Genomic DNA, 24,245 nt, shown 5'->3' on the forward strand with positions numbered 1-24,245 from the left:
TGTCTCCCTCTAGTGGCTGGCCCCTGTGACAAATTGTTACTTTCTGACAGTTAAAGTTCCCCATGTATCTTAGTTGGTAGGGGTCTTCATAGGGAGTGTGAGGATGGGGTGAGTCTTCTCCCTCAGACCATGAGCAGCAGTGAAGCTACACCACAGCTGCTAGTGCTCTCTCAGGGCTGCATTAACCCCCTGCAGCCTGTACTCCTCTCCATCTATGAAGATAAATGTCCAGGTGTAACCCACATAATCTCACATCCACTGCCCCCAACATTCTCTGCATACTGAAGCACAGAAAAGACGCCAAGGAGCAGAGGTGTCTCCAAATCCTATTTCTCCCCTTTACCATGCTGATTCTGGTGGGTCATAGCTTTCTGTGGTTGGGAGAAGGGGGCAGGATTTGATTTTTAAAAAACAAACTATAAACTAGGCTAATTCTTACAGATAAAGAGGATGGGAATGTTTATTTTAAAAAAATGTAAAAGGGACATGTTGGTATGGAAATATGCATTTATATTCATCTTCCTAGGTTATGGGCACAACCCCACTTTGCAGGCCATACTAAAGTAAGGTCATTTCTGATCTGCACTACACACTCCACACTTACTGCCTACAGAAAACTTCCATTTGCCATCAGGGAGAACTCAGCACTGAAATCAAGAACAGAATAGGCCCTAGAGAGTCACAGACCATAGAGCATAACAGTTTGACTATATACATACAATTTTAGGTTACTGGAATTCATAGGTTAAAGACTGCAGGATTGTCCTCACCTCTAGCAGCACTTGCATATTCTTCTGATTGATCCTTATTTCAGAGTAGTCTCTAAATGAACATTTACTATTACCTCTCTATGGTTGAGTTTGATGATTTAGAGTAGCCTCATTCTGGGATGTATGCAGATATGCTCTTCGGGCCTTATTCACACCAAGCTGTCTTCTAATACAGCAACACGTGTAAGAAGTTTTCATCTATATTACAGAGTGAAGTGAGCAAGGCCTGCTGAGTCACTATATTTATTTATCCACAGATGCAAAAATTCACAGGGCACTAGCGGATACTTGGTCAGAACAAGCAACCAAGCACATACTGCAGGTATAACCATATCCACAAAGCATCCCCACTTCTTTCCCATCTTCATATTGATGCCAAAACAAAAAACAATGAGGAGCTTGGGTCAGAAAAAAGCCACTAATTTGGTCAACCTTTTTGTCTTCACCAGCCCTCTACCATGGGGCTGATGAGAAAGAAGGTCCTGTGGGCTAGCGGAGTTCCAGGTCAGCTATCCAGTTTAGCTAGTGGTCTAGTCACCTGTCCACACTGTAAATACACAACAGCTCCCATCAGCAACTTCCTCCAGGTTCAGTGAATGAACTTCCACAAAGCATGAAGACTCAAAGTTCTATTTATTTTGTTTTGTTGAATAATTTGGTTCATTTTAGTGTTGGAATTGTAGCACTCTTGAACCAAGTGATACAATATACCACCTCCTCTGTGCTGCCCCCCCGCCGCCATTTGCTTCTAAAAGCTTTTAATTTGGATGGAGGATGGGGGTGAGGAGGAGGTAGGTAGAGGAGGTAGAGTGTTGAAGTAAAAATCAGAGACACAAGTTCTGCTCTCTCCCATTTTGTTCCCCCCCGGAAATAAACTAAAGGTTCACACATTTAATAGAATAGATTCTTTTTTCGAGAAGTGAGGGTGCAAAGGGAGGCAGTGTGTGAGGGAGGGACATACAGAATAAGGAAAGATGATCTGACCTTTGTTCACTGATCGATGTAAAATTAAAAAGCTCAAGAAGGTTTCTCTCCTGTAAAGTTTCAGGCAGCCACAGGAATGTGTCTCTAGGAAAAAGCTGGCTGAGTAAACTGGATAGAACAAGTTCAGGGCAGTGTTGCAGCATGCTCTGACGCCATTCATGGAGGGGGAGAAGGAGGGAGAGCTCCAGCTACACATTCAAATAGCAGCTGTAGGGCTACCACTTACTTCTATGCTGAACAGAAACAAGTCACAGTGTGAATTTTAGAGGAGTGGATGAGAGAAGAAATGGTATTGGGGGGGTGGGACAGGGACTAAGGATAGTAGAATAACAAACAATGTTTTCTTTCCTCAGCAGATGTGTCTAGAGGTGTTGCATTCCTGCTCCCAGGGAACAGTGTTTGTTGCTAAAAGTTTGGCAGTGGCCATAAAGAAGCTAGGGTAGAGCTGGGATCACACTAAAATACGAAGCTGTGCCTGTCACAATAATGGGGACTGGTGACGGGACAGCCATATTTCCACTTTCTAACGATGGTTTCATGAATTTAGTGCAATCAGAAGATCAGTGTGTGGGTGTGTTCATTAACCTTTTGTTGGAATTAAGTCAGTTTAATCATTTAAAGCAAATAGCTGCTTTTTCGTATGCTGCACTGTAAGGTAGCAGAAACCTCAGTTAGGCCCGGTTATTGAAGTATGGGTGTTTTTCATTTCTTCAGCAGTAGAGAAAAAAGTGAATTTCTTTATTCAAATTCTCTCAGAGAAAAGATTTCAGATTCCACTGACTCAAACAGAAGCGACAACCATTTAAACAAGGACACACTTTGGCCCAATCAGTGCAAATCCACACACACAAACACAACCTTACTGTGTATCCTGTCCTCGGTTGTGAAATACTGTGGAATCTGCCTACACTGACTTTTTATAGAGTGAAACTTTTTGTAAAGAAGAGGAATTAAAGTCTTGAATTGTTCAGTACAACTCCACAGTATCAACCGCACTTCCAAGGATAGTGAGCCTCCTACTAACAATCCTGAAATCCTAATGCTAGCAAAAACCTAGGGCCTAATTCCCCATTGCCCTCCACATTCTGGTTTGATAGCATTTTAACTTCACTTTCTCTGGTGTAAGGGAGCAGGGCAACAGTACACCAGGCCCCTACTGAGTACAGTAGGAAGTTTTCCTACTTGCTGATTCCAACAATGGGCCCACATCTAGTTGTACTGTGGAAATAATTTTCACTTTCAGAGGGTTCCGCTGTATATCTTCCCTAGCTAATTTTTTTAATATTATGGTGAAAAACCTCTCTGTTGATTTAAATACACTAAACATTTTTGCAGGAGAGTGGCTATGTATGTATAACTTATTTAACTAAGTTATAATATTGCCCCATCACTGTGGTAGTTTAGCACCTCAAGGAGATTAACGAATAGACGATTCAGAATAAATGACTAGGATTTGCTTTTCTGACTCAGAGGAAAAAGTCTCCACAAGAAAAGTTGGCCCAGAAGTTAATTAACTAAATGGAGCAAGTTTCTTAAAGACAATGGTTTACATTCTGGTCTCCACTACCTTAATGCAAATCCAATGCAACTTTACTGAAGTCACCGGAGTTACTCCAGATTACACCAGCATTACAGAGCAGAATTTGACCTGGAATTTTAAAAACGTTCTTAATTATTATCTTGCTTTCTTGGCTAGTTGTACATCAGTTGATATCACTATTCCCTCTCCCTCCGCCCAAAGCTGAGCTTGGATACCTGCAAAGCATGCCCTGTGACTCCTAAATATACACACATTGCCAATGAGCAATATTTTATGACCTAATACTACTCCAACACCACTTTTACAACGATGTATGGATTTACTCCAGATTTACACTGGCATAAGTGAGAGAATCATGCTGCAGCTCCACGATTAAACCGAATGCACTAGATCCTACTTTTAATCACACTAATGTAACTTCATCAAAATCACTGGAGTTCGGCTGCATTTATACTGGTGTAAAATGATATAAAACTTTGTCCAGATGCTTAATACCTATTTAAGATAGGTAAGCTTATCCTCATGTTCCAAACCAGAAAGTGGAGGCACAGAATTTAAATTATGTACCCAAGGCTACACAGTAACTCAGTGGTAAAGTAGATAGAGACCCAGGAATCATGACTTTCAGTCTCAAACTCTAGACAACAGAAGTTAGCACCTGAGACCTATGCTACTGGCTCTATTATTTCTTTGTATTATAATAGCACCTGGGGTCCTAATCCAAAACAAAGGCTCCTATTGTGCTAAGTACTGTACAGACACAGAACAAACTGACCGCCTACAAAGAGGTTACAATCTAGGTAGATCAGTCTCTTTCCCGTTTACATGTATTCCACGCAGAAAATGTTTAATCAATCCACTCAATTATTCCTAATTTTTTATCCTTGCTGACCTGAAAAATAAATCCTATAATCCAAATTCAATTTACAAATTAAGTAAATCTTTAAATTCTGTAGGTATTTATTACAGTATCAATTCTCAGCATTCCATTAAAGGAGAAAATAATCCAAGTTTTTATTTTACAAATACATTTGTGTGCACATTTCTCGAGCAATGGTTAATACACAGGGAAGAATAAGTGAACCCGTGTAATTAGCACAAATGTAATCAGAATAAAGGATGGGAAAGGAAGACAATGAGAGCGCATTGGAAAGGCTGTTAACACGGGTGTGCTATTACAGACAACAAAAAGATTCCACCTTGCTCCCTCTCCCTTCTTTTACTACCACACCTCTCTTTCTCTATGACATGAGTTTAGAAACCCTGGGCCAAATTAATCCAGGATGTAATTCGACTGGAGCCAAAAAGATTATACCTCCTAGCAGGTCAAATTCATCCTTCATTTACTTCATTGGTAAATCTGACTATGAAGAAGAAACTGGAGAATAAGATATAGAATAGCTAAGAGTTCTGAAAACAATGGGTCAAATCCTTCAGTTCTTAATTAGGCAAATGGGAGATGTGCCTAATTAAAGAGGCACAGTTTAAAATATAATCACAATTCTGCTTCTGAGTTTTTGTTTTCTGATTATTTTAAAACTTTCAATTCTTACAATTAACACCCAAGATCACTATAATGGAAAGAGATTAGAGATAAAAATATTTCTCTTTAGTTTTTCAGTTTGCCCACTTGACAGCAATGTGTGTACAGTCAGTTTCACTGTTGCACTGCAGTCAATTTCCTCTGTTGTTACTGAACGTCTTTCATAAAGCAACAGACAGAGAAAACATTTTTAGACATAGGAAAATGTGGTTGCAAAGCCACAAATTGGCAGGGGGGCTTGGGCAGGTGCAGTATCTGAAACTACTTGTAACTTTCTTTTTAGTTACAAGATTTCAAGTTGACAGTGTCCCTTTAAGGATTGCAGTATTCAGCTGATTATTTGGTTGTTTGTTTTCCCCCCCTTTTGTTTACCTATTCCAGATGCTCCCGCCTGCATGCTCTCTGGAAAAGCCACTTACCTAGCAGTAGCTAGGGGATTCTTTATTGTAAGAACCACAGAGAAGACAGTCAGCATTAGAATTGTAAGAGTTTTTCCTCCACCTGTATGAACAGGTCCTACATAACCTGTATTTTTAAAAAAGTGTTCAGTAAGAAAACTTTCATGCATGGAAGCTTTAAAAAAAAAAGTATTAAACCTCCAGGATGCCAAAATATCAATTGACAATTGAAAGTTCCCTGTGTTTAATTCTGGCTGATCTTTGACAGGCCTGATGGTTGTGAATAGTTAAAACACTTTAAAATATCTATTTCTTTGCTTAAAGTTGGTATACTAAAAGCAAAGCATTTACTTACTTTTCTAAAACATTTAAGTACCATTCAGCGTACCTTTTCCTTCCACTAAGCATGCATATACACCCCAGCTTTTGAAAAGAATGAGCTTAGTTATAACCAAGCTGAAGACCCAGAGATTACAGGGTGAAAACAGTTAACATATCATATAATAAAATAAAGAAACACATAGGGCTAGATATTGCCCTCTGATGTAATTCAAACAGGCAGCTCTCATTTGGAGGTCAGCATTTGGTCCTTTGGAGGATTTAAGTGGCTAGATCTACAATGTAAGTAAGCTTTCGTGCTACTCCTCAACCAGCAGACACAATGGTAAGGAACCAGCTATATTTAAATGAACATTCTGTAGGATCAGAAAGCAGTGGGAGCAGAGAGAGCAAGAGGAGGGGGATTAAGTCAATAATTATTCTGTTTGAGAAACTGTAGAAGTAAACACCAAACTCTAGCTGGTCTGATTTCATTATGGTTTCAGTAAACAACAAAAACACATGCTGTTTCATCTTGTCAGAAGACTAAGGAACCAACCTATGAATTCCAAGGTACCAGAGACATGAGTAATATGTGCCCTTCCGCACCTCAATAAACAGGGCATATCTTCCTCAAAGGCTTTTCTGGAATGGGGTTGAAGTTGTTTAAACTATTGCTCCTTCTATCAGATTTACATTTCCCACACTAAACCCAGCCAGCTTTATTGCCAACAGCCCTTCTACAAAATGGGACCTTTGGCTTTGAAGACCCACTTTAAGGAATCTAAAGGGGCAGTAAAGTTAAAGCAGAATCCATGGCAACAAAATGGGTTAAACTAAAGCTCTTGATCAGCTCCCATTAAAAAAAAGGGCTCAAAGTAGCTGCCCAATAAGGTTTCCTAAATGAATGCAAAGAACAAACTGGGAAGTTGCGGAATATAAAGAATCCCTGCTGTGCTTTCCCAACGTGTCTCCTTTATGTCCAGGAATGTTCAGTAAAACAGGTTTTGAATACACTAGCTTTTCATGTCTTGAAACCTGGGTTCAAACTTGTGTTAGGTCATAAGTCTCCATTTCATCCCCAGTGGACAAAGCACACACATATGGATAAGTTGGTACCCAGGAGAAGCCCATAACAAAGGCCAGGGAGAACGCATTCAACACAGATGGCATGGATATGGGATAGATCTATAGATTTTTGTCATTTTCCTATGTTTTCTGAAGAAAAATCTCTGTCCTAGTTTTCAAGATAATCCTCTAAATTTGACATAGTGTGGTGCTGTCTGAGTGGTACAGAAAGATAGTCCTACACAACAGCTAAGAAAAAGTATGGTGATGCCCGCCAATCATCCCAGCTGAGCATTAAATCCCAAAGCTAACAACAGCAATCAAATGTCTTGTCCTCGCTTAGAAAAAGGACACTTTTTCTGCCAATATCTTCAAACTTTTTCCAGATCACACATATCAGAGGGCAAGAATAGTTTTCAAACATTGCTTTTAGAAACTTATGCTCCATCCAAAAAGGCCAGTAAAACAGTGTTAGTCAAAACGATGTTCAAAACATAAAAATGGTTTCAGAACTTGCTATTTTTTCAAGTGTGAACAGGGCTTAAATGTCCAGACTGTTCATAATTTTGCTTCTTAGCAAACAATATGTTTTTGTCCCAGTGCCGTTGAATTTTTATGAAACAGCATTCCACACAAGTTGGCGACAAGTTTTTAAGAGGCAAATTAATGAATACCTATCAAATATATTGTGATGTTAAACTTCATATTCTTTATGGAAATATACTTATGCTATAGATTTGACATAACTAAGATATATTTTATGCAAGATGGGTCATGTGAAATATTGAAAAGGTTATGATTAACTGAATGTGATTATCCAATCTGTATGCATGTATCATTTCTGCATCTAAAATTAGGAATATGGACTATGTAACAGTTGCAACTGGGTGTGTATTTGGAAGACACCCACCAGACAATAGGCCATCAGATTTGATGGGCTATTAGGAAGAAATAACTCGTCTGTGAGGATACTAATCTCTCTCCTTCATGAGAGGGAATGGTGACACTACTAGGTCAGGTGGTCTCGTCACCTGATACTAAACATTAACTTGGACTTCTTGTAACTTTCCACTTAAAGGGAGGAGGAGGGCAAGTTTAGGAAAGAAAAGATTCCCGCCTTATGTAAATCTTATTTAATGGAGAGGAGGAAGGCAAACGGGACTCTTCCTTGGGTAGGCAATGGAGAGGACTGCTGAAAGAACCTGAAGGGACAAAGGAACTAACCAGAAGGGAAAGGCAGGGGACAGTCCAGACTGAGACAGGGGTCCAGTCTGTAAGAAGAAATAACTGGAACTTTGAGCTACAGAAACTCTGCATCCTGCCTAATTGAACATTTAGGGTGAGAAATTACATTTTGTAATCTGTTTCTTTAGTGAATCAAGCTTAGTTTGCATGTTTTGCTTTATTTGCTTAGTAATCTGCTTTGTTCTGTTTATAGTCACTTAAAATCTACTCTTTCTAGTTAATAAACTTATTTTTTTGTTTATTCTGAAACCCAGTTTGTGAAATTCATAATGGGAGGGGGGAGAGAAGAGGCTGTGCATACCTTCCTCCATATTGAGGGATGGGGCAGATTTCACAATATACCTTTGGGTCTGCACTCCAAGGGAAGTGGGCACCTGACTGCTGGGGCAAGTCCCTTAAACTGAGCCTTCCCAGAGCTGATCTCAGTGCCTGTGTCTTTTTGCAGCGGGGTGTAGCCTGGCCTGTGTGTGCGCTAGAGGAGACTTAAGAGCCTGGCTCAGCAAGACAGGGTAAAGGGGGCCCAGGCTGGCAGAAAAGGCAGGCTCAGTGGTATCTCAGCACATCAGGTTGCACCATAAAGGTATATATATTATACACACATCTCATGTGTGTTTTGGGATATTAGCTGGACTCTACTGAACACACTATCATGCTGAACCTTAGTTAGTTTTTTTCTTGTGAATAAATAAGATGTGGAAGGCTTCAACATATGACTCAGGGAAAGAAGGGAAGCAAGAACATCTCAATAAGAAGAGAGATTCTGAGAGGACTGGAAGATCTTTTTCCCCTGGAATTTTCATGCAGAAAGATCCCAGAGAAGCCTCAGGAGCTTTTTTACTTTTTTAATCAAGAGTGGGTGAAATCTAAAAGACAATGTTATTTTAAAGTACTCAAAAACGCACAGTGGTCAACAAAAAAGTCAACATTTGCCACATGCCTGTTATCAGACTCACCACGGTTATTTCCTCTTCTAAATATGGAAGGACTGCGGCATCTCAGATACCAATGCATACTAACGGACATCAGATGGTTACTTTTTAATGGTAACCACTACACTAGTATTTTCATGTGTGTCTGGAGTCTACTTACTTCAGACAGCAGCAGTTTCAAAATATGTCTGCAGAGTCTGAGAAAAATTTTAAAGAATTTACAAGATTTCCTACAGATTTCTTGTGGCCCTGACCCAAAAATGGAATAGCAGAAGTGAAATAAAGGAATTGTCAGAATGGAACAAAACAATAAATGATGTTGTCTCATGACCAACAGGAGCAGAGGAGTGAGACTTCTACCCCCACCTCCATAGTGGATCTAATTGTGCCCCTCTAGGTGGCGATTAAGCTTACGCCCTGAAACACACACAGCCCACATAACATCTTACCCTTATTCACATCAGGTGAAAGTCACTCCCTTACAAAGGGCCAGCACAAAGCCTATGCACAACTTAAATCATCAAAAGAAGGGCTAAGGGGGTAAATGGTGTGTAGGTTTTATGGACACTTTTCATCGGGTCTAGTTATTATTAAATCTTACTAAGATATTTGCTTCAAAATATCCTGCAGTTGAGAGTTCCATGAGTTGATCATGCATTGAAAAATAATAGATCATTTTGTTTGTTTACATCTTCGACCTTTTAAATCTGAGTGCCTTCCTGCTCTTGCATTAAGGGAAAGGGTTAATATGGTGCACCCAACTGGCCTTCATCAGGGTAGTCATTTTTACTGACTCTACTCACATACTTAACTCTTCTTTCCAAAAGTATGGCATTTTTTCATCTCTCTTGTTATGGAAGCTCTCGACCTTCTCACATTCCACCTTAATGCCTCCAATTATTTTTGTTTCTCTGATTGAGACTTTTATTTCATTTAATTTTTTTTTTATTTCCAGTATGTCTTTTGCAAGACAAAGTGAACAAAATTCAATACAACATGGAAAGCAAACTGTGTAAAAGTAGTTTACATTGCTCCTTCCAACGTACATTATACCGTGCACTCCTGCATGGCAAACTTTGTTCGCCATTGTGTTTAGGTTTTATCATGCAAGTACTCAAAGTTTAAATCAGAGTTTAGCACAAAGGGTTAGCTCCTTCTGGAAGTTTCTTTTTTTTTTTTTAATGGTCCTAGCCAGCTAAAAAATGACATCACATTCCCAGCAAATTTTGGAAATCTTACTACTCTGTCCTTCTTCTAGGTCATTAATACAGTGAATGATAACAGACCTATTTTCAGAGTAGCAGCCATATTAGTCTGTATCTGCAAAAAGAACAGGAGTACTTGTGGTACCTTAGAGACTAACACATTTATTTCAGCATAAGCTTTCGTGGGCTACAGCTCACTTCTTTGGATGCATAGAATGGAACACACAGACAGGAGATATTTATACACACAGACCTAGTACAACCTATAGGGTGCTCCTCTTTTAACTTTTTCCTCTGATGAAAAACTTTCCCTGATGAGAATTTGCACTCTTTGCTTTCTAACCCTTAAATAGTTTTTAATCCATAGTAGATGTGATGAGTTGGATCACAGAAACCCTCTTGGAGCTGCCACCTGCTGTGCCCAGACTAATTCTACCCCTGCTTTCCCCAGCACCCTGTCTTGCTGAGCCAGACACGCCCGTCTGCTCCAACGAAGACCAAGGGTCTGAATTACTTGCCCCAAATCTGCAGGCTTGACTGAAAGTGGCCTACAGAAGTGTTCCCCTCTTTAACACTCAGATACTCGGCTCCCAGTGGGGTCTAAACCCAAATAAATCTGTTTTACCCTGTATAAAGCTTATACAAAGGTAAACTCATACATTGTTCGCCTTCTATAACACTGACAGAGAGAGATGCACAGCTTTTTGCCTCCCCCAGGTATTAATACATACTCTGAGTTAATTAATAAGTAAAAAGTGATTTATTAAATACAGAAAATAGGATTTAAGTGGTTCCAAGTAGTAACAGACAGAACAAAGTAAGTCACCAAGCAAAATAAAACAAAACACGCAAATCTATGTCTAATCAAACTGAATACAGATAATCTCACCCTTAGAGATGCTTCAGTAATTTTTTTCCTCAGACTGGACACCTTCCAGGCCTGGGCACAATTCTTTCCCCTGGTACAACTCTTGTTCCAGCTCAGGTGGTAGCTAGGGGATTCCTCATGATGGTTCCTCTCTCCCTTTGTTCTCTTCCACCCCTTTATATATCTTTTGCATAAGGTGGGAATCCTTTGTCCTTCTCTGGGTTCCCACACCCTTCTTCTCAATGGAAAGACAGCAGGTTAAAGATGGATTCCAGTTCAGGTGACATGATCACATGTCACTGCAAGACTTCATTATGCACTGCCAGCACCCATGTATACAGGAAGACTTACAGGTAAAACAGACCCATCTGCAGTCAATTGTCCTGGTTAATGGGAGTCATCAAGATTCCAGACCACATTAATGGCCCACACTTTGCATAATTACAATAGGCCCACAGGGTTATATTTCATATTTCTAGTTTCAGATACAAGAGTGGTACATTTATACAAATAGGATTTTCACACTCAGTAGATTATAAGCTTTGTAATGATACCTTACAAGAGACCTTTTACATGAAGCATATTCCAGTTACATTATATTCACTTATTAGCATATTTTTATAAAATCATATAAACTGCAATGTCACAATAGGACTTTGCATCTCACCTACTCCTGGGGGAATTCTGCGCCAAAAAAAAATACTGTACACAATATTTTAAAATTCTACAAAAATCTGAACATTTTATTGGTCAAAACAACAGTACATACCAACACACAGTTTCAATTATTTTGGCAACTTATTTCAAAATACCTTTCAGCAAGTATGTCTCTAACAATACAGACACACACAAAAATTCTCCCAGGAGCAGAGAGTTAAAGAAACTTCAATGACAATTCAGTTCCTGTTTCTCTGCCACCTCCCTTGCAGCCAATACACCCAAACTCCCTCCCCGCCTAGAGCCCAGGCATGGGGCTCCCCCTTGCCCAGATACCCAACCCCTCCCTCCCAAGGACCAGCCACAGGGCCCACCCAGCTGAGACACCCACCCCCCTCTCCCTGCAGAACCCAGGGATCCAGAGGGAGAAACAGCCAGCTGCTTGGTCCCAGGCTTCTGTGGAGTTTCCTGTGCACTGTCCTCGCCTTCCCTCAGGGCATGCTGGGAACTCTCTACTCTCTCCTCCCCCTCCCCCCGGCAGTGTCTTCTATCTGAGAGCTGGGCTCTGCTGGGTCCAGCACCCCTTAGTGGCAGCCAGCAGTACTGCAACCCATGTGCAGGGTGGAGGGGGAATACTGCGCAAAAACATTTATTTCTGAAAAGTTCTGCATTGTGCAGTGGCACAGAATTCTGCCAGGAATAATCTCACCCCACGATTACCAGGTTTTCTTAGTAGCTTCTTGTGAGGGACTTTAATAAAAGCCCTTTAAGAATCTAAATAAATTATAGTATCTCCACCAATTCTCCATTAACTTTTCAAAGAATTCTAATATATTAGAGACAATTTACACTTACGGAAGCTATGTGATTTGTGTCTATCATAACACACTCAGGTGCTTTATAATGACATCTTTAATGATTTTCTCAACCATTTTTCTAGTTATTTAAATAAGGGTCATCAGTTTATAATTCCTGGGATCATCCTTAGCACCTTTTAAAAAAGTAAGAACACTGGACTACTCTCCAGTATTTTGTTACAGTTGCTGTAATGGTAAATCATTCCCTTTTTTGTTCATAGCTCTGTCTTTAATTTCTTCCAAACTCAAGGATGAATACCATACAGTCTAAATGGCATCTTACCACTTAGTTTGATTTGTTCCATCCTTATTAACTCTTTTTGATGCTTCTAACCTGCCAATACCTCACCTTTACTGGAGTTAACATTAAACTCAGGAGGTAGGCACTCACTGTAGGAGAGACCTATGCAAAGAAATTAGTGTCTGCAATTTTCTCATCTTCTTTGATTGCCTCCTGAGTATCTTTGTGGTCTAGTAGGCTTATTAGATCTTTAATATATTTCCTATTTCTCACATACTTCTGTAGAAGAAATCACTGTGTTTTCGTCTGTTTGTCCTTTTCATTTCCTCCAATCCCTCTAGGACTCCATCTTTCCTACCAAAGTTTATGTTCCATTATACTATCACTGCTTGGGCTGAATTTCCTTTTATAAAAGCCGCTACTTTGGCTGGAATAATCATTTGCACCTTTTCATTTAACTACTGTTTCATTTTTCTCTACTTTTTCTTCCTTCTCCCCTCTTGGGTATACAGACAAGCCTTATAATTTTGTACAAGAGGTTATATATATTCACAAAAATGTCTAATCCTTATTCAATTTTACTAAGCTGTTTGGTTGACTAATATCATGCAGCTCTGAGTTCCAATGATTATTTTTTAAATTTCTGGGCCAGAGCCTCACGCAGTGTAAAAACAGTGTTGCTCCACCGCAGCCAATGGAACAATGCCACTTTCCCCCAGCTGAGGAGTAGTTCTTTCTATGCAGATTCAATATTTTATAATATTTCCTAACTTTTTGTTTCAGGCTCTTTCCAATTAGCTTCCTCGCTGCTCTATTCCAGTATGTTCTTTCATTCCTGTTACCTAAAATCCCCCTTCTTGACTGTGGGCATCAAAGTAACATTAATAGCATACGTGTACATAGTACCTTTAATCTAGAAGCATCTCAAAGAGCTTTCTTTGATGTGAATCATCCATGAGGAGGAGGAGCTACAGTAGCTGTTTACTAGCAAACAAAAATGCTGCACAATAATTTAGGAGAGGAAGTGAAAAAGAATACCTTCTCCAACTGAAACTGAAGGGATATTTTAGGCACGCAAAATATATTGATCCTCTCTGGAACTGGGACAGACATCACATGGTAAATGCCTGTTCTCATGAAAATAGTGACAGGATAGTTACCATAACACTGGTCAAAATCTTGAGTATACATCTCACTCAAAACGCCACAGGTGAAATCCTCACCCCGTGCCAACCTCGTGTAAAAGGGTTGGATTTGCATAAACAGGGGGCTCTAAAATCCATGGCTGTCGTTGGCTGAGGATCCCCCCTGTGAAGAAGACAGCTGTATGGCGGACCTCTGAGAACCCACTGGCAGAGGCACAGCACAGAATCTCCCCCAGCATCTTTACCAGCACAATTTGCACCCCTACACTTAGGTATCGGCACAATATCAATCTATCTTAGAATCTGCACAACAGCCTAGTATCTAAGTGCAATACTTATCAAGAGGGTTCAATGTCACCAACTCAACCACCAGCACTACTTGCTGCAGCAACCTGACGTCTTGGAAATCTCCCACTCAAATACTGACCTGCCTCACCCTTAATTTCAAAATCTTGTGTTTTACTCAGGAGCAAATCAAAAGTAGACTCTTCTCATGAATGCTCCCAGAATAAACTGTTCCAAGAAGTAATTATTTATGATATTGACATTTTATCCTGCAAACTATGTCCCAATACAATTTTCTATTTATATTTGAATAGCTGGAGCTACCTATTATTAAAGTTCCACCAGATTCTGATCACTCCCTAACCTCTGTATTTGCCATCACTGGTCTAATCTAAAAACTGACAGCATCTCTCTTACTGCTGTAGTTTTATTCCTACGGCATAGCCTTTTTAATCCAGCCAGATTCTACTTTATCATCCTTCACACAGAGATACTCTTTCAAGAAGGTCTCTGGCAGGGGTCGGCAACCTTTCAGAAGCAGTGTGCCGAGTCTTCATTTATTCACTCTAATTTAAGGTTTCGCGTGCCAGTAACACATTTTAACCTTTTTAGGTTTCTTTCTATATATCTATAAAATATAACTAAACTATTGTTGTATGTAAAGTAAATAAGGTTTTAAAAATATTTAAGAAGCTTCATTTAATCTTAATCTAAAATGCAGAGCCCCTCAGACCGGTGGCCAGGACCTTGGCAGTGTGAGTGCCATTGAAAATCAGCTTGTGTGCTGCCTTTGGCATGCATGCCATAGGTTGCCTACTCCTGGTCTATGGAATCCCTTAAGCACAGCATTACTTCTCTACCACAAACCATCCAGTGTTTCCTATAAAGTTGATTATATCCAGAGATAACAATATTGATCACTCATCTCTCTATGTTTCAGAAAGGCCAATTCAGTCTACACTGGCTAACAATGCCAGGTAGAGTGACCAGATAGTATATGTGAAAAATATGGACAGGATGGGGGGGAAACAGGTACCTATAAAAGAGAAAGCCCACAATATAAGGACTGTCGCTATACAATCGGGACATCTGGTTCCAGTACATCTACTCTTCCATGTCCAAGCTTTTCAATTTGTGAAGCTGGGATATTTCACTGTCCATCTAAACATAGTAGACCATTTTTATTTATTAAAACCAAAAGTTATGATGGTGCTTTGGCAAAGTCATTAAGGAAACTAATCCAGTGCCTTTAGCATTATGACTAGTGCTATCTCCAATTTCCAAATTAAAAAAGATATATTATATTTATTGAGGGGGGTGGAAAGCCTGATGTGGTAAAGTATACCTTTACATCTTCCACCCGTTTAATCTGCTGCTGCCAGTGTATCTCTTCAGATGAGACAGAAATATGGGATCCCAAAATGGACTAGCCTGACATGTTCATTTGTTATCTTTGAGAGAATTAAGCCCTACTGTTTAAGAGACCTGCTGAAACTAGATGATCATATTGGTCCCTTCTGACCTATGAGTCTATGAGTCTATGAAACCTACTCAGCAACTTGCAGCTAACACAATATCCACACACTGAGAATTATTTTTAAACAGCATTTAAGTTAAACAAAATGTCAGTCTTTGGAAGGATCAAGGATGTGGTGAACAACAAACATTTCAATAAGATTTAAGAATAAAAAACTGAACAACGAAAGGCCCTCCCCCACCCCCTGCACCAAAGCAGCATCAGAATAGAAACTAAGGCCATGTCTACATCTAAAATTTTGCAGCGCTGGTTGTTACAGCAGTATTAGTACAGCTGTATAGGGCCAGCGCTGCAGAGTGGCCACACTTACAGCAACCAGCGCTGCAAGTGGTGTTAGATGTGGCCACACTGCAGCGCTGTTGGGCGGCTTCAAGGGGGGGTTCGGGGAACGCGAGAGCAAACCGGGAAAGGAGACCAGCTTCGCCGCGGTTTGCTCTCGCGTTCCCCGAACCACCCTGCAAACCGCAGGGAAGGAGACCTGCTTGTTCGGGGAACGCGAGAGCAAACCGCAGCGAAGCTGGTCTCCTTTCCCGGTTTGCTCTCGCGTTCCCCGAACCACTCAGCAAACCTCAGGGAAGGAGACCTGCTTGCTCGGGGTTCGGGGAACGCGAGAGCAAGCCGGGGAAGGAGACCAGCTTGATTACCAGAGGCTTCCTCAGGTATGCTGGGATACCTGCTTATTCCACGGAGGTCAAGAAAAGCGCTGGTAAGTGTCTATACTTGATTACCAGCGCTGGATCACCAGCGCTGGATCCTCTACACCCGAGACAAAACGGGAGTACGGCCAGCGCTGCAAACAGGGAGTTGCAGCGCTGGTGGTGCCCTGCAGATGTGTACACCTCCTAAGTTGCAGCGCTGTAACTCCCTCACCAGCGCTGCAACTTTCTGATGTAGACAAGCCCTAAGTGAGACATGTTAACAGAGAAGCACTCCAATTAATGTGTTACAGCTCCTTTAAAACAGAGAACAAACGGCACGGCTGCTCATGATACTGGAGGATGCAGAGCAATAATTGTCACTTAGCCACTTAACTCCCTGCTGCATGGCTCACTCACTCATTGTGGTTTATCTCTCAGCCAATTACTGCTGTCATTTGCATTTCAATGTGTGCCGTCAGGAGCCAGAGCAGAGTCAACAGCGGAACAGGAAATAGAAGCGGAGTAACTTGGTTACCTGAGGTTGGCTTAGACAACATTTTATAATTTGGGGGCAGGACTGCTCTCTGTATGTGGCCTCATGATGTTGGGCATATATTTTTCTTTAAGGCTAATTCAAAGACCTGGCAGAAAGCCAGCTTTTGCCAGATGGAGTAATGCTGATGAAGATTCAGAAACAGGAAATAAAACCAATGGAAAGTGAGTTTAGACTGATTTCCTCAAAGACTCCTCTGCCCTGTCTTGTCAGCTGACTTTACAGCTAAGGAAATACATATTACATAAATACAGGAGTCCCACTATGATATTCTTCTGGAACTTTGTACTCCAAGTTCACTTTTCTCAGTCACTTCAGCTCTACAACACATGTAGAAAATGTGTACAGCTCGCAACTCTGTTTTCACGGTACATTTGTCACTTCTCTGTTGTCTTCACTCTAGAACAGGGGAGGGCAAACTTTTTAGCCCGAGGGTCACATCTGGGGAGGGAAATTGTATGGCAGGCCATGAATGCTCACAAAATTGGGGGCTGGGGTGTGGAAGGGGGTGAGCTCCAGTTGGGGGTACAGGCTCTGGGGTGGGGCTGTGAATGAGGGTTTGGGGGTGCAAGAGGGTGCTCCAGGCTGGGACTGAGGGATTCAGAGGATGAGACGGGAATTGGGGCTGAGGCAGGGGGTTGGGATATGGAAGAGGGTCAGACTGCAGGCTCCAAACGGCGCTTACCTCCAGCAGCTCCCAGAAGGAGTGGCATGTCCCCACTTCAGCTTCTACGCAGAGGTGCAGCCAGGAGGCTCTGTGCCATGCCCCATCTAAAGGCACTGCCCCTGCAGCTCCCATTGGCCACGGGAGCTGATGGGGCAGAGGGAATGTGTGGAGCCTCTTGGCTACCCCTATGCATAGGAGGAAGAGGAGGGACATGCTGCTGCTTCCAGGAGCCATGCAGAGTCAGGGCACATGGCAAGCCCAGGACCCTGCTCCCCAGCTGGAATGTGGAAGTGGGGCAAGCCCTGGACCCAACTCCCTGGTGAGAGCTCAAGGGCCGGATTAAAACATCTGAAGGGCTGGATGTGGCCCCCGGGCTGTAGTTTGCCCACCTCTGCTCTAAAAACACAATGCAACCACTTTATTTTACATTAATAGTCAGACATTTCTGGTGAAATTAATACTTGCTAATTGCAGAAATGGTTAATGGTTTGTATTGCAGTAGGTTTAAATCTATGTATTCACAAAATATCACAGCTGTTTACTACCAAGGTTCAGCCACATTTTAAACAGCTTAGGTTCTTCACAATATTTGGTGTTCAGGGATCAGATTCTTAGTCCTAGCTGACAAGTAATGCTCAGCTTATCAGCATGCTCCCTATAACAGTCCATCACCACAGGTTGCATAGCAGCCACCCAAGGGGATAGGAAGACCTGTTGTAGCTGGATCTAATTCAATGTGGTCTTGGAAACTGAAATAAGATTTCTGACTTCTTCAGCCAACAAGAACCAGATGATGTACAGTACAATCAATTTTATTTGTTGACAAGATACATTTCCATGGGTTTTTCCATGAGTGAGAGAAGAACATTCAGTGGGCAACTCATACTATCCACCCACTGTGCACACAGAGCAGGATACAAATAGTTGGTGAAGTGCAAAACAAATTTTATCCTTCTACTTGGGACTATGTTAAGGGAAGCTGGTTTGTCACTGGCTAACTGCAATCTTCAGGCTATAAACTCCCCACATAATATTTGAAAAGGATTCTGTTCAACATTTATCTACAAAACTCAGAAACAAAACAAATTCATTGAGGCTTCTTTTTAACTAGTAGTCAGAAAAATCATGGGTAACTTAAATTCACCATGGCACCTAGCCTACTGCTCAAATTAAGAAAACCTTACACTTTCTCTCTCTCTCTCACATACATACACACACACTTTCAAAAAGGCTTCATAATCCACCTCTCACAAAGACAGTACTTAAATAAATGATCCAATGCAGCTCTTAAAAAGCAAGTAGCCAGAGTGCAAACCTCGGTTAATTAAAGGCCAACACAAAAGTAACTTACTCTTCCCTTTGTCTCTTTTTAAGTGTTTTTAAATGCTTTTTTTGGCTGACCAAATTACTTGAAACTCTCAATATTAATAAGCTGATCAGTTACTGGCTCCCTGTTTGCTAAACTGAGCCAACAAACTGCTCTTTTTCTTTTGTCTCCAAGCCAAAGGAAACTTTATGCAGAATGAAATCTCTCCCTCCCCCTACAGTGAATCACAACACAATGGTGATTTGGAATCCTGCCATGTATCACTAGAAACAAAAAAATGCTAAGCCAAACAACAAGGCAGGATTTGAAGCAGGGCCTCTGAAACAAGAAACTCCCTTCACCACAGTCTATATAGCGACTGACTACAGCCTTTATACCCTAAACACTACCACTGTGCAAGGTACTGCTACCCTTCTGTATACCTGCTAATGTTGAGTTTCATCGGGTTCATATGCATTCACAATTATATATTATAGTTCACTATGCTACAAAATGGAACAAAGTCTTTTGTTTCTTGATTTACCAATCCACATCTGCCAAACTTGCATATAGTACTCCTGGGGGAATTCTGTGCCACTGCATGTGTGCAGAATTCATGTCCCGCCGCCCAGATTTCTTTGCTTCCCTGCAGGAAAAGACTTTCTGACAGCAAAGCAAAGGGAAGCTCCAAGAGCGGTCACGCACTCCTCTCTAGCAGGGCAAGCACATCGTTTCGGGCACCCAGAGGAGAGATAAATCACCACAGGGCTGGTGGCTCCTACCCTGTGCCGGGATCAGCTGTGAGTCGTGGCTGAGCTGAAGGTAGAGGAGGATGGGACTTCCTCTTCTACCCTGCAAGGAGTAGATGGGGTTGACTCAGACCCACCCCCAGAAACCTCCCCCATCTGCAAGCAGCTCAGCATCCTCCTCTGCTTCCTGCCCCCATTGCTCCTCTGCCACAGGAGGAGGGGTCACTGTACAGAAAGCTGATCCTCCATCTGCCCAACCCCCATGCATTTGGACCCCCGTACTCAGGGGGGTCCACATACCTCACCCCGTACACTCAGGCACACACCCCCAGCCCTCCATATCCAAACCACTGAACCTCAACCCCTGAATCTGGAGCCCCCATGAACCCAGACTCCCTGCCTCTGGACCCCCACTCCTGCACCCAGGCCACTCCCCACTGAGCCCCCTGCACTCAACCCCTCACCCCATTAAGCCCCACCCCCTGCACCTGGACCACTAACAAGTCCCCCACACCCAGACTTCCACCCCACTGAACCCCAACACCCACCCCACCAAGCTCCACTTCCCATGCACCCAGACCCCCCTTGCTGAGTCCCCCCACATCCAGACCCCCCTTGCTGAGCCCCAACCTCCTTCACAAGGAATCCCCTGCACAGTCCCATTGCCTCTGTATCAGCAACTCCCGCCAATGAGCCTCTGTGCATCCAGATCCCCCCACACCTGGACCCCCACACTGAGCCTCCCACACAGAACCTTCTCACCCCCACACCTAGATCCCCCCCACACTGAACCCCTCCACACTTAGATCCTGCCTGGTTGAGCCAGCCTGCCCCACACCTGGCAGGCCTGGAGTGGAGGGGCAGGGCCTCAGGGTGTTTCTGGGGCAGGCATAGCCCTTACGCTGTGTCAAGGTTGGGTGCAGCTTCAATGCCGAGTCCATGTCCTGGGGTAGGGTGAGGTGGGGAGCAGGCAGGGTGATCTTCCACCTCTGTGTAGCCAGTGGCATGTACTCCCCACTGCCATGCTGAAGTCTCCATATTTATTTATTGACAAATAAAACTTGCAGAATTTTAAAATATTGTGTGCAGAATTTTTCGTTTTTTGGTGAAGAATGCCCCCAGGAGTAGTATAGACAGAAATCAAGTCAACTGTGTGCAGTAGAAGTTCTGCAAAAGGAAAGGCAGGTTGAATGATGGCCTGGACAAAAAAAAAGTCCATTGGAATCATCTGGGGTGAATTTGCTGACGTCCAGTGCTTATGAAAGTGACAAAGTGAACAGAATGTGGACTGTAGCCAAGAACTGTGCTAGTAAGCTTAAGAATGCTCTGAACACACAGCTCTGCCTATACACCTCAATCCAGACCTCTAATACCCTGTCATTCTTATCCAGAGCAGAGAGCAAGTAGCTTTGTGGTCTTGGGAAGTGCACAACATGATCAGCTGAAACCAAATGCATTTCACTTGCAATAATCAAAATCTGAAATCAGTTTACCAGAACTGAAAGTTTAATGCATTAATTCACTACGCTATGCTTCCCAACCCTCTAGATTTTGGAATGTTTCCTACCCCCATGGGAAGGGGGTAGTGTGACAATTCAGAGCACTTGGACTCTGTTTGCCAGGCACTTGCAGCCAGACTGTTCAACCTGCTTCTAAAAGGGGGAGCAGACCTGGCAGTGGATGGAACATGACTAAGGTAGCTAAAGCAGTGCACACCTGAGGCAGTCTATGCCAGATCTGTGGAATCCCAACCACAACCTAAAACTGCCCTTTCCTTGATGGAAACCCCAGAGCAAACACCATCTACCCTCCCCAGTAGGTGACCTCTCCTACTAGGGGACAATACCTACCTTCGTTCACTGGCATAGGTGAATCACATCTTATATGTTGCTTACAGTAGGATTTCTCATTAAGTCAGTTTAATTTACTGCCCAGTATAAAAACGCTTCACGAATTTGTGTGTCATCTTTGCGCAGGGGCCATGCTAATCTTCTCTGTATCGTTCCAATTTTAGTATATGTGCTGCCGAAGCGAGCACTGCCCAGTGTAGCTCACTAAGCTTCACCACCATCTTCACATACTTGACTACACAATCCACCTTTTATGCAAAGTCTCACAGACTCATGCTATCAGGACACCATGCAGCAGGTGCTACATCTAAACATTGGCTAATCTTGCAGGGGCAACAGAGACAAAACCTTTGCTGATTAGCACTGATTACTTGCAGCTGAAAGGTGAAATAAAAGATAGACCTAAATGACATTGAAACACTGGGGCACTTTGAAGGAGGATACTTGGTACAACCAGTTTCTTTTCTACCTCCCAAAACAGAAAGATAGACAAAGTGCCAAATAGCACATGGCACCCAATTTTCAGATGAATTTATTACATGTAGAAATCCTCTTAGATGCTATGTCCAGCATTAGAAGAAGACTGGCAGAATTACAACAAAACACTGTATTCGGGACCAAATACTGTTCTTGCAGGGCTTTGATTTCATTTTTGCTTATGAGGGAGCTCTCTCACACACATAAATGGTGGAGATTGCAAATGTTTCATGTGGGCGGTTGTATTTCTGCATTTCTTTGGTTGCCAATCTAATTAACTGTGACCACTAATTGGATAAACAGCCAAGAGAAACTTGAATATAATTCCCACCCTAAAATTAAGCAATCAGCCAGATTTCTAGAGGCAGTAAGCACTCACAGATCCCATTTGCAGTAGAACCTCAGAGTTACAAACTGACCAACAAGCCACACCTCTCATTTGGAACCAGAAGTACACAATCAGGCAGCAGCAGATACAAAGAAAGAAAGAAAAGCAAATAGTGCAGTACAGTACTGTGATAAAAAAACTACTAAAAAAAGGGAAAGCAGCATTTTTCTTCTGCATGGTAAAGTTTCAAAGCTGTATTAAGTCACACTTTTGAAAGAACCACCATACATTCTGTTCAGAGTCACAAACACACTCCATTCCCGAAGTGCTCGTAACCCTGAGATTCCACTCTACCTAAATGGCAGCTTTGGATGCTAAAGCCCCCTTGAAAACCAGGCCGTTTGCTCCTGTTTTTATTTCTCGCCTGGTGTCTCTCCTCCTCTATCTGGGGAATTATTCTGGTCTCCTCCCACATCCTAGAATATTATTGTTGGTTTCCTCCCATTTCATGGTTCACCTACTTCCTCTTCTGCTTGAGGTTCCTACTTTATTTATGTCTTCTGCTCCCTGCCTTGACTGCCTACTACTGCTCCTTCTCCCCCTCCCTTATTGTTCCCTTTCTTTCTACTCCTCTCTCTCTCTATTTACAGTGGAAATGTAACAGCAGCTTTCCAGCTAAAGTCCTGGGTCCAGCTGGAGGCTCTCACAAGGCACCATGACCATACATAACCACGTTCTGGCTGTGTGAAGCAGAGCAAAAGGCTGGACTCCTCCACCTATCTGGCAGGAGATGCAGGCACTGAAACTATCATCCCAGTCCTAGACCCGTAAGGTATGTCTACTCAGAAATTAAACACTCACAGGTGGCCCATGTCACCTGACTTGGGTTCATGGGACTCAGGCTAAAGGGCTGTTTAATTGCAGGGTAGATGTTCAGGCTGGACTCCCTTGTGAATTCCAGAGCCCAGACTCCAGTCCAAGCATCTACACCAGTAGAGGGCAACCTGCAGCCAGCGGGCCACATACGGCTCATCAGGGTAATTGGATTGCGGGCCATGAGACATTTTGCTGATGTTGACTATCCATAAGTTTGCCCTTCCTGGCCAATGGGAGCTGTGCGAATCGTGGCCACTGGGAGCTGCGGGGGGCTACGCATGCGGACGGTCAACATCAGCAAAATGTCTCACGGCCTACAATCTGATTAGCTTGATGACCCACATGACATCTATTGGTCTACACCATAATTAAGCAGCCCCTGAGCCCAAGCCCTGCAAGACCAAATCAGCTCACACAGGTCAGCTCTGGATGCTTAACTGCAATGTAGACAAACCAACATAGAGTAGAGGGTCCCTGGTCAGCAGTGCAATTCCTCCCTTTACAGAGCAGTTCAGATCCTCATCTGCCCAGTTGATTATCCAAAGCACTGAGTGGGGCACTGATTCTGGCTGAAGGATAGGATTCTCCCTTATTAAGAGAAGCAGAACTGTGAAGCATACTCAGAAGCAATGTGATCTCTGTAACTTTATGACCAAGTTGATAGAAAATTAATGCTGAGAGTCAAACTCACAAGAGTTCAGAAATGCAAAGAAAATGTTTCCTCATTTTCATTTCTGCTTGTTCTTTCTCCTCTTTCCCTTTCAGTGTGCATGTACCTCCTTCCTCCCCCATTTCCACAACATCCATATCTCTGATCCCTTTGCGTTATAGGCATTATGATCAGCATTAGGTGAATCTGAGAAATTCAGTTAACCTAATCTGGACACTTCAATCTGCAAAACTTGAATGAAAATCTCAGGAGAACAGTCTCTCTTACAGATTTCAGTGCTTTATAACAAAAGGAGTTCAGCTGAATAACAGAGAAAGTTTCAGGTCACTTTTTATTTTACCAGGATTAGCTCAGCCATTCCCAATGATCTCAAGGCAATTTAACGAATAACTTTACTATAACTAGTATATTAAATATATCTGTAACTTCAACCCAGTTACCCCATTCTTCTCCCCCCCCCCCATAGTTAATTGCCCTTTTTAAACTCTCTTTTGTTACAGAGAGAAGAATGAGGGGGGCTTAAACCAAGAAGAAAAACAAG

At 42.4% G+C, this 24,245-nt stretch overlaps 1 protein-coding gene and 1 non-coding gene across 4 annotated transcripts in view; both read right to left on the reverse strand.

Moving 5' to 3' along the window:
* The window catches only part of MAML3 (mastermind like transcriptional coactivator 3), a 460,796-nt gene that overhangs the window by 285,448 nt on the left and 151,103 nt on the right, over positions 1-24,245 (reverse strand). The gene's annotated exons all lie outside the window — the stretch shown is intronic.
* LOC127048546 (U6 spliceosomal RNA) lies at positions 21,440-21,541 on the reverse strand. Its single transcript, XR_007773725.1, has one exon. It is a non-coding gene; the product is annotated as a U6 spliceosomal RNA (small nuclear RNA).

Source organism: Gopherus flavomarginatus, chromosome 3 (assembly GCF_025201925.1).
Source record: "Gopherus flavomarginatus isolate rGopFla2 chromosome 3, rGopFla2.mat.asm, whole genome shotgun sequence".
Lineage (NCBI taxonomy): Eukaryota > Metazoa > Chordata > Testudines > Testudinidae > Gopherus > Gopherus flavomarginatus.